The sequence below is a fragment of the Leuciscus leuciscus genome (genome assembly GCF_965113295.1).
Source record: "Leuciscus leuciscus genome assembly, chromosome: 16".
Classification (NCBI taxonomy): Eukaryota; Metazoa; Chordata; class Actinopteri; order Cypriniformes; family Leuciscidae; genus Leuciscus; species Leuciscus leuciscus.
This window is the reverse complement of record NC_138740.1, coordinates 38297820-38306766: the sequence shown is the minus strand read 5'-3', so window position 1 is coordinate 38306766 and position 8947 is coordinate 38297820. Positions and strand designations below refer to the sequence as shown.

The 8947-nt window shown below is 37.6% G+C and overlaps 1 long non-coding RNA gene across 1 annotated transcript in view; it reads right to left on the bottom strand.

Moving 5' to 3' along the window:
- Window positions 1–5059: 5059 nt before the first annotated feature.
- Window positions 5060–8947, bottom strand: part of LOC309477012 — an 80690-nt gene continuing 76802 nt past the window's right edge. Inside the window, exon 6 of the long non-coding RNA XR_014198459.1 lies at window positions 5060–5074. This is a non-coding gene — a long non-coding RNA (uncharacterized lncRNA). The remainder of the gene's footprint in view (window positions 5075–8947) is intronic.

Sequence of the window (8947 nt, the reverse complement as noted above, 5' to 3'; positions counted from 1 at the left end):
GAAGGAGCGTGGAATGATGGGAACTGTCGTTTTAAACTCCACCGTGGATGTAAATCAGTCAGACGGGAATCGAAAAATCATGTTCATGGATGAGGCTAAGTTCTGTTTTTATAAATGTTGCGTTTAATGACATGCTTTTAGTGGCGAGGGGGGCGTGGTTCAGCGCGGTCTGTGATGGGAGAGAAAAGAGACGAGCAAGTAGGTCAAGTGCAAATGCACCTGTGTCTTATTGCAGTGATCGGCGTGGAGAGACCGCTTATAAGCCGCGCTGGAACGAGAGAGAGACTGGAGAGAAAATTGGACGCAGAGGAAGAAAACCGGTGGATCCAAGCTCTCATTTTTGAACTGTTTTGTGCCGTCGTGGTTGCCACGGTGAATGCGCGTTGTGCGCGGCTTTTGTTTGTTTTGCTTTATTTTAATAAAGTACGAGTCCCAGTCACGCGCCGACCCCTGTCTTCTTCCTTCCTGACTCTTAAACCTCATCACACTTTTATTTCATTAAAATGAATTAACCGCAAGAAAAGTAAGGTTTAATACTTCATAGATGTTACTGTATTTGTTGAACTCATTGTTGTGATAACGCTGCGCAGTTTTACATGTTCTAAACAATTGTTGTAAAAGTACATTCGAACATGCCCACATCATTTGCCAAAATACGGATTAATCTTTATGTATAACACATGCTATGTTTATTTACATGGCCATAAACACCAGACGTGATAAACAATGTCAATAAACTAAACACAAATCTAAAGCAATAATACTTTCCTTACATAAACATAACTATTACCGAATGCTACATTTGGAAAATATAAAATTAAGCATGCTTTGTCGACAGAACCAGCTGCAATCGGTAAAGAATAATTGTGTTCCATAACGACTGCAAGAAACAAGCTAAAGTTTGTAGCTTGATAGACACTACAACTACAACTTCCGAATCCGCATTTGTCCAGGACTCCACGCAGTACGAGCGGAAACCGAGGGTAACGCGGATATGACGCAATTGACTGGCGACTCCCAGCTCCCCCCTGCTCTAACGCCCCGTTTCCTTGGTTAAAATCGCAATTTTCTCACGATTTAAAAATAGTTGGAAACATTTGGGATATTGTAAGTAATCAACTTAACAAAATATATAACACTGGCCTTGAGATTTTGGGATATTTTAATGCAAAATTCTTACATATTGTACCTTTAAGAGAGTTACTGAACTAACAAGCGCTTTCTTGAATATCTTTAAATTATATTTAGTGGAACATTTCTTTTATAGAGAGATGAATGCCAGTTTATTGTGTGTGTGCCCTTCTTTTCTTTTCTTTTCTTTTTTTTTTTACTTTTGATTTGAGAAGTTGTTTTCTAAACATTATAAGGAAGGCTGTATTTTGTTTGGCTGTCATATTTTCAAATGGTTTTATTGTAGTATTTGGACCTGGAGATGAGAGAACTAATGTAATGTTAACATGAGCAGACATGAGCATACTTACTGTAAAGAGTTGCCACTATGTGAAACTCCTTGTAATGCATTTATGATCTGGGATTTTTACTTATCCAACAATATACACTGTTCAAAATGTTATGGTCCGCAATTTTTATTTTTATTTTATTTTTTTAAAGAAATGAATACTTTTATTCAGCAAGGATGTTAAATTGATAAAAAGTGATAGTAAAGATTTATATTGTTAGAAAAGATTTATATTTTGAATGAAAGCTTTTCTTTTTTTCCCCCTTTTTTTTCTTTTTATTCATCAATGAATCCTGAAAAAAGTATCACAGTTAAAAAAAAAAAAAAAAAAAAATTAAGCAGCACAACTGTATTCCATTGATAATAAATCATCATATTATACTGATTTCTGAAGGATCATGTGACACTGAAGACTGGAGTAATTATGTTATAATGGAGTAAATTCAGATTTGATCAAAGGAATAAATTAAACTTTACTGTATTCACATAGAAAACCATTATTTTAAATTTTAATCATATTTCACTACTGTTTTTAAGAATTCCATAACCAGAATTTATTAAAATACTGGAAAATACAACTTTATAGATATTAATTCATAAGATTTATGGAAAATCTACAGTAATCAGCAGTTTATCTTTCAACTTTAGTGACATTTGTAAAATAATCTTCATATGTGGTTTTAGAAAATGTCAATAGACAGAAAAAAATGATCTGTCAACAGTTTCATTACCACATAATGTGAACCCTGGTGGAAAATCCATATGGCCTCTGATATCATATAAAGAGGTTCACAAAAACTATAAAATTGGGGTTAATAATCAAATCACAATTCAGAAATCATATTTTTGGTTCAAAATGAACTATTTAAAGGTGCATTAAGCAACTTTTCATGTTAAAAATACCCGTTTTCTAACCCATACATGCTTAAACAATCGCCTGATTGGCTGAATGAGCCCTTCTCTGATCACTGAGATTGTCTCTATAATCCTGTAAAGTAAAATAAATAAGAGGGATTCGGGCCGGAATTTTAGACTGGGCGTGACGTCATGCGCGTTCACGGCACGCTCACCTGGCTGTCTGGCAGGTTTGTGTATTCGCCACCATTCTCCGTAGAAGATGGATTCTAAGAGACCGGCTTGTAGTTCATTTCAAACACCAATGCAAACTCCACGTAAGATAAAAAAAAGAAAACTTTTGTCCGTGAGCGTGCACACTTCTGGCTGCAGTTTCGCTTGCCGCCAGAGGGGGCATAGTTCTGCAAAAACTCAGAGACTTGCGCAATGCACCTTTAAATAATGAGTCAATACATCATCAATCCTTCCTCTGAAACATGTTATATCTTACCCTGATTCACTGTGGTAAGCATGTTATACATGTAAGTGTTGATATTTTTAACCTGACGGGATGGTTGTCACGGGGGAATTGTGTAGCTTTCGTCACTCGCCCGTGTGTGTCTCGTCATATTCATAAATAAAGATGCTCCAGATGATGTGTCTGATAACCAGACTCCGTATAGGACACTGTCGTAGATTTTTCCCTAAACCTAACTAAGTCCTATCTCATCTGACCTAAGTCTACCTGGGCCTATAATATTTATACCCTAGCGCGTCTACACATTGACGTCGGCTGAGTCTGATCCTATAGTCTAACTCACTTGCTGCACAGCAGAAATGACAGACAGACTTCAGCAGATGTCCTTTAATGCTTTAATCACGGCCGGGAGAAGAGTACTCGAGCAGTTCTCAGACAATCTCACCCAAAGCAAAAGAATACTTCAGGTTTTATAGGATAAAGACAGACACATCAAAATAAGATCAGCGTGACTAACATGGCACCTTCTATCAATATGATTGGTTCAATTGGTAAAGCAAGCCTGTACCCTCTGTTACTGGTATAAGCAAAATCAGCAAAAAAACATTGTAAAGGGTTAACAGTCAGTTGATTACTCAATATATCATGACATAATGCAGGCAAAGAATAGAACGTTTTGGTGACATTGGCCCTCATTTATCAAAAGTGCGTACACCAAATTTCCAGCGTACACCTGGCGTACACCCAAAACCACGGTGACTTTGAGATTTATCAATATGGACGTTGGCGTACGGCACGCTCAAATCCTACGCCAGCTCAGGAGGTGGTGTACGCACGTTTTGAGTGCGGGAATGCGCAGAAAAACAATTCCTAACACCACAAAACGCACTGACAAACTAAAAGATATGATATATTATGACCCACTGTAAAAAAAAAACAACAACAGCATAGTCCTAATTATAAACTTCAGTGTTTATTTTTGTGCAACGTGGACTTCAATGTTTAAGTTGTGTGACTTTACCCAAGCATTTGATTTGTAGGCATATGTATTCCTTCAGTTGCGAGCCTGTGCGCTTTACCTGTCGTTTCAAGCCTTGTTTATACTTTCGCCTGGCTCCGCAGCGCGAGTCTCCGCAGACTGCGCGCGCACCTCCCCAAACGGACGAGGCGTTTATACTCGACGCGCTCGCCGTTGTAGCCTACTAAACGATGGTTAGGCCCGGCAGGTGTGCACGGACTGCGTTCAGTAATGAAAGGCTTTCAATGACCAAAAAATTATTCAGACTGACAAAATAATAAAAATTACATTCTTCTTCTTTTAAATAATAATACAAATAATAATAATAATAACGACATTCTTCTTCTAAATAACAATAAGCATCATTAATAATAAAATCATAATAATAATAATAATAATAATACAAATTGTCATGCAATTATTAATGTGAATGAATGGTACTCCACATCACATCATCATCACTATTGTACACCCTAATACATGTGACGTGATACGAAATTAAATGCTAATCGTTTCAAAACACGTGCTGTAAAATAATGCATTGTGATAGGTCATTTGCTCATCCAAGAATAGGTGTGTTGGTCATCGGCTGCGGCTGGATGTAACCGATCGGCGAGAGTAGCCGCGTGCAGGCGGGGAGGAGCTGCAAACGGAGACGTGAAGTCAGACACTTTCTGGTTCCCGTAGTGACCGCTCACGTGGTGTTCGCGTACTTTACCACAGCTGCAGTGAAATAAATGCAATATTTGCCAAATAATACACAGATGTTTCAGAGACATTTTTATTCAATAGGCCTACTTTATGTACTGCTTCATACAGCGTCTGTTTGAACAAGAATAAAGTTCAACATAATTGCTACTATTAATGAAGTGGAGTCTATACGTTTTTTAATCAGTTTTAATTTGATAAACATGACACAATATAACATACGACATGAAAAGAGTGTTTACTGTTATAAAAAACTGATTTGTGAGCTTTAGAGTAACTAAAGGTGTTCGAATAAACACGAAACACACGTGATCGTTGTCATGCGGTGAATCTGGCCAATCGTGGCACAGCTGTGTCGTCATCAGCCCTCCTGCAGCCCAGTGCAGTCGCTCCTGAGAAGCTGCGCTGGCTGAGTTCTCCGGCTACTCTCGAATCGCTCTCGCGGTACTTTGATGGCATACGTCACAGTCACGTGGCGTCGGCGCTGTATCAAGTCAGACAAAATTTCTAACCGGCATGCACTGCTTCAAGTCAGCCGCCGATCGGTCTGCGCAGAGCTGTATGAAGTCGAACAAGCCTTTTCTCTTCTTTGCCGTCTTCCGTGTGTCCATGGCGTAAAATGAGGGCGTGGGGGAAGCGGAGACTTGAATATATAGGGGCGTGTTATTCTAATGACGATCGTTTTCAGCCGCGGCATTTATCAAGGTCAGGTATTGCGTACACCTGGATTTCAAAGGTACGCACAGCTTCATAAATCAGGCGGTGAAAGGAGTGTAAGCATAATCTTACGCCAACATATACACCCGTTTCTACGCAAGAATGATAAATGAGGGCCAATGTGTTCAACCTTTATCAAAAGGTTAGTAAAACCTAAAAGAAGAAGTAAAATATAGTTTATTTTGTTAGACCTAGAAAAGGAAGTCAGGTAAAAGTTTGTCATAATTTTAGACCCAAAGGAGAAGTTAGGTTAAAAGTTTAACACAGGTTGAAGTCAGCTTAGAAGTTTAACACAGGTTAGCTCTAAAAAAATTTGTTTACTATCTTATTTATTAAAAATCCACCACAACACTCTAACCATTCCCTGCACATTATAAATGTGAGTCTTATAAGTCTTCTTAATGTGAGAATAACAGAAACAGATGAACACGTGCTCTTACACTGTGAGGCATATAAAAGAAAGAAATGAAAAAATTATGGAAATTGATGCCATTACAGTTAAGACTATATCTCAGAATATACAGAGTTACAGTTAAGGGTGTCTGATATTCTTATAAAATATTGGAAGGATACAGATTTGATTAGGAGGATTTCGTTTTTTTTTTCTCATTTAATTTAATTGACTTATCATATGTGTGTATGCGGAAATTCCGGATCCGATTTGAGCTTCTATATAGTTCATATATAGTATATATAGTTCAATATCTAAACTTCTGCGGCTAGACCGTATGTGACCGGATGTGATGTATTCTAATCCAAACTATGAGCGTGAAGCTAGAAATAGCAATATTTTAACACTATTCCAGTAAAATGGCAGTTATTAATAATTATTTTATAATTATTAAATCATATTGATTAGCTCTATAAAATCTACTATGTTTTAATTTTAGATGCATAGAGGGTCAGTTGTTTTATGTGGATATATTCATGCACTGTGTTTTTGTTCAGCCTTTTTATACGTTTCAGGGTGTGTTGGTTTCAAATGTATAAAGAGGTGGCTTGTGTTGCTGCTGTGTGAAACTTTATTGCATCTTGCAGTATTTTTGTCTGCCGTTGAAAAGTAGCACCACACCACGCTTCGCTTTCTTTCAGCCATAGTGCCATCCTGTTCATGCGGAGGTGTGCAACTGTGAGATGCGAGCATGGGTGCGAGTTGTGGACGTGACGTGTACGTGTGGGCAGGGCACGTCGCTCGCTTCTCTCACAGCCAGCTAAATATGTCAGGGTGGGGTGGTTTCTATTTAACACAAACATTAAAAAGAAGAACCATAAACACTTACTGATGCAGAAATCATTAATATAATTTTAATATCGATATTTTTGTAGAGGTATCGATACCAAGTAAGTAGCTTGTGAGTATCGATAAATCGATACTGGAGCATCGATGTGCCCATCCCTAGTGTGTGTGTCACTAACCCGGGGGCGGGGTTTATGTAAATTCTAGGGTTGGTGATGTCACTAACCCGGGAGGAATGTGGTGTAGTCTCTATCAGCCGTTTGTTGTAGTCCTTAAAAAACTTTTTCTTTAAAAGCAAATATCTCCCTTTGCTTTGAACTTTGAGCGTCGTAACTTTGCCGATGTTGTTTAATCTCAAACAGCAACATTTCACACTAACTACAGTTAGAAAAGTCAAATCATAATCAACCACTCCTTTAATGGACAGAAAAACGAAACCCTCCTATCAACCAGCGGCGGTTTCTTCATTAGGGCAATCGGGCGACGCACCACCAAAGTGTGAAAGGGACTTTTTCAATCACAATCTTATTCGACCACAGAGTTACGCTAGCAGTCACTCACTGTTGTTCTGCCTCTGGATATAGTCCAATCAGTGCCAAGTCACGTTCTGTGGAGTACCGCCTCTTTTTGGGCGATTTTACTATGGCCGAAAATCGCCCAGAGTGTTCCCATAGACTTACATTCAGAGATTTTTTTTTTTCTAACTGCAGGCACTGCAATGCATTCTCTATGGGTTCCGGGAGGGCTCGCACTAACGTGCTTTCGTCATCATACGTAAACTTCACTTGTGCAGCGATTGCTGGAAACAAATATACCTCTAATAATATTTAGCCATAAGCTGAAGTGACATCCAATAATTTCCTCAGTGCATAACTTACATTTCACGGACATATTCTCCATCTGTAAATGTTAGAAAGTCAATATTTCCAGTTTGCTGTCATGAGTGGGCGAGCTTTCTGCAAGCTAAACTTCCGTGAACGAGCGCCGCCGCGTGCATGAGCGCCGAACAGACGGAGCGCAATAGAATAGGAGCGCAATTATTCTGACTAAAATATACATTAGCACTAAATTATAAATATATTTCGCTAAAATATTTGTTGTTGAATATTTGTTGTTGTTGGTGAACATAAATGTGCTAGAGAATTTCAAACCTACATGTGTATTTTTATGATATTAGCTTTGTTTTTTAGTTTTTTTTATTTATTTATTTTAAGTTTAGTAAATTTAACTACTTCTTTAAAAAGCATTATTTTGTTTTTAGATTATAATGTTGCAATGTTAGAATGTAATGTGATTTGACCCCTTTTTTGGACAGACTGCACATATAGACAGCAAGGTTACACTATTGTTTTTATAACCTTCAATATGAACATTGTTTGTAGGACAATATTGATCAGGATATTAAATATAATTTTTTATTTATTATTATTAAAATAGAAAAATAATATTAATTACTCAGATTATACATCGCCATTTAGCCTGGCTATTTCCCAACCCTACCGGCTGAAGTTTTAGCTAAACTTTAGGCTTATGATAGCTACATTATTATCACTGTTAAATTGTTATTTAACAATTAGCCTACATTCAGTCCTGGATTAATAATTCAGTTTGTTGCGCCCCCCCAAAAATTTTTTGCACCAGCCGCCACTGCTATCAACTAAATGAAATGTTCTCATTAATTTCTGGAGAACGACAGAAATAGACTCGTTCAGTGTAGACATAATCACTAATTTAATCATTTCGCACGCATCCGATGTAGAAAAAATGTAAAAAGCAACATATGATGGCAGAGCTTTCAGCTTATAGCCAGATTCCCTTATCCTAGAGTGGAGTGCTACTAGTGCTAATCTCGATTTCTGTCTAGATATGTAATAAACATTTTGCAAAAGAAAACCTCTAAAAGGTTAATATAGATACAGTAAGACTTTTCATTTCAGCTGTGGGCAAAGGCAAGCGCGTTTCAAATCCGCTTCTCCCGGGAGACTAGAGTTACAGTTTTTCTCAGTCGCTTTGGTGCATTTCTCACATCACTATTTACATTTGCACAACAGTTAATGCAGTTCTCAAAACAATTAGTACAAACTGCAAAACCTAGTTGATAACCTGCAAAAGCGTGTCACTTGCTCAAAATGGAGAGCTCATTCCTCAAAAGCAAGTATTCATGTCAATGAAAGTGTCAGTGTCATCAAGATGAAAAGTCCTGACACCATTGTTTATGAACAAGATAGTCAAATGGCTTTGTCATGTTTTCATTGTGACAGTTTACTCTGTAAATGTTTTCCAATGCAAAAAAAATCAGATCTTGGTGACACTACCTGAAAATGCTCAAGACAGCACTATATACTATTTGCACAGCCATCTGAAAAATACAGTAAAGTTACACAGTGAGGTAACTGAGTACAAGACACTGAATATGTATGTTTCACATTTTTATTGCATATGCTCTTTGCAATTCTAATTTGTTCACAGCATTGTGCAAAAGAACAAATACACCCT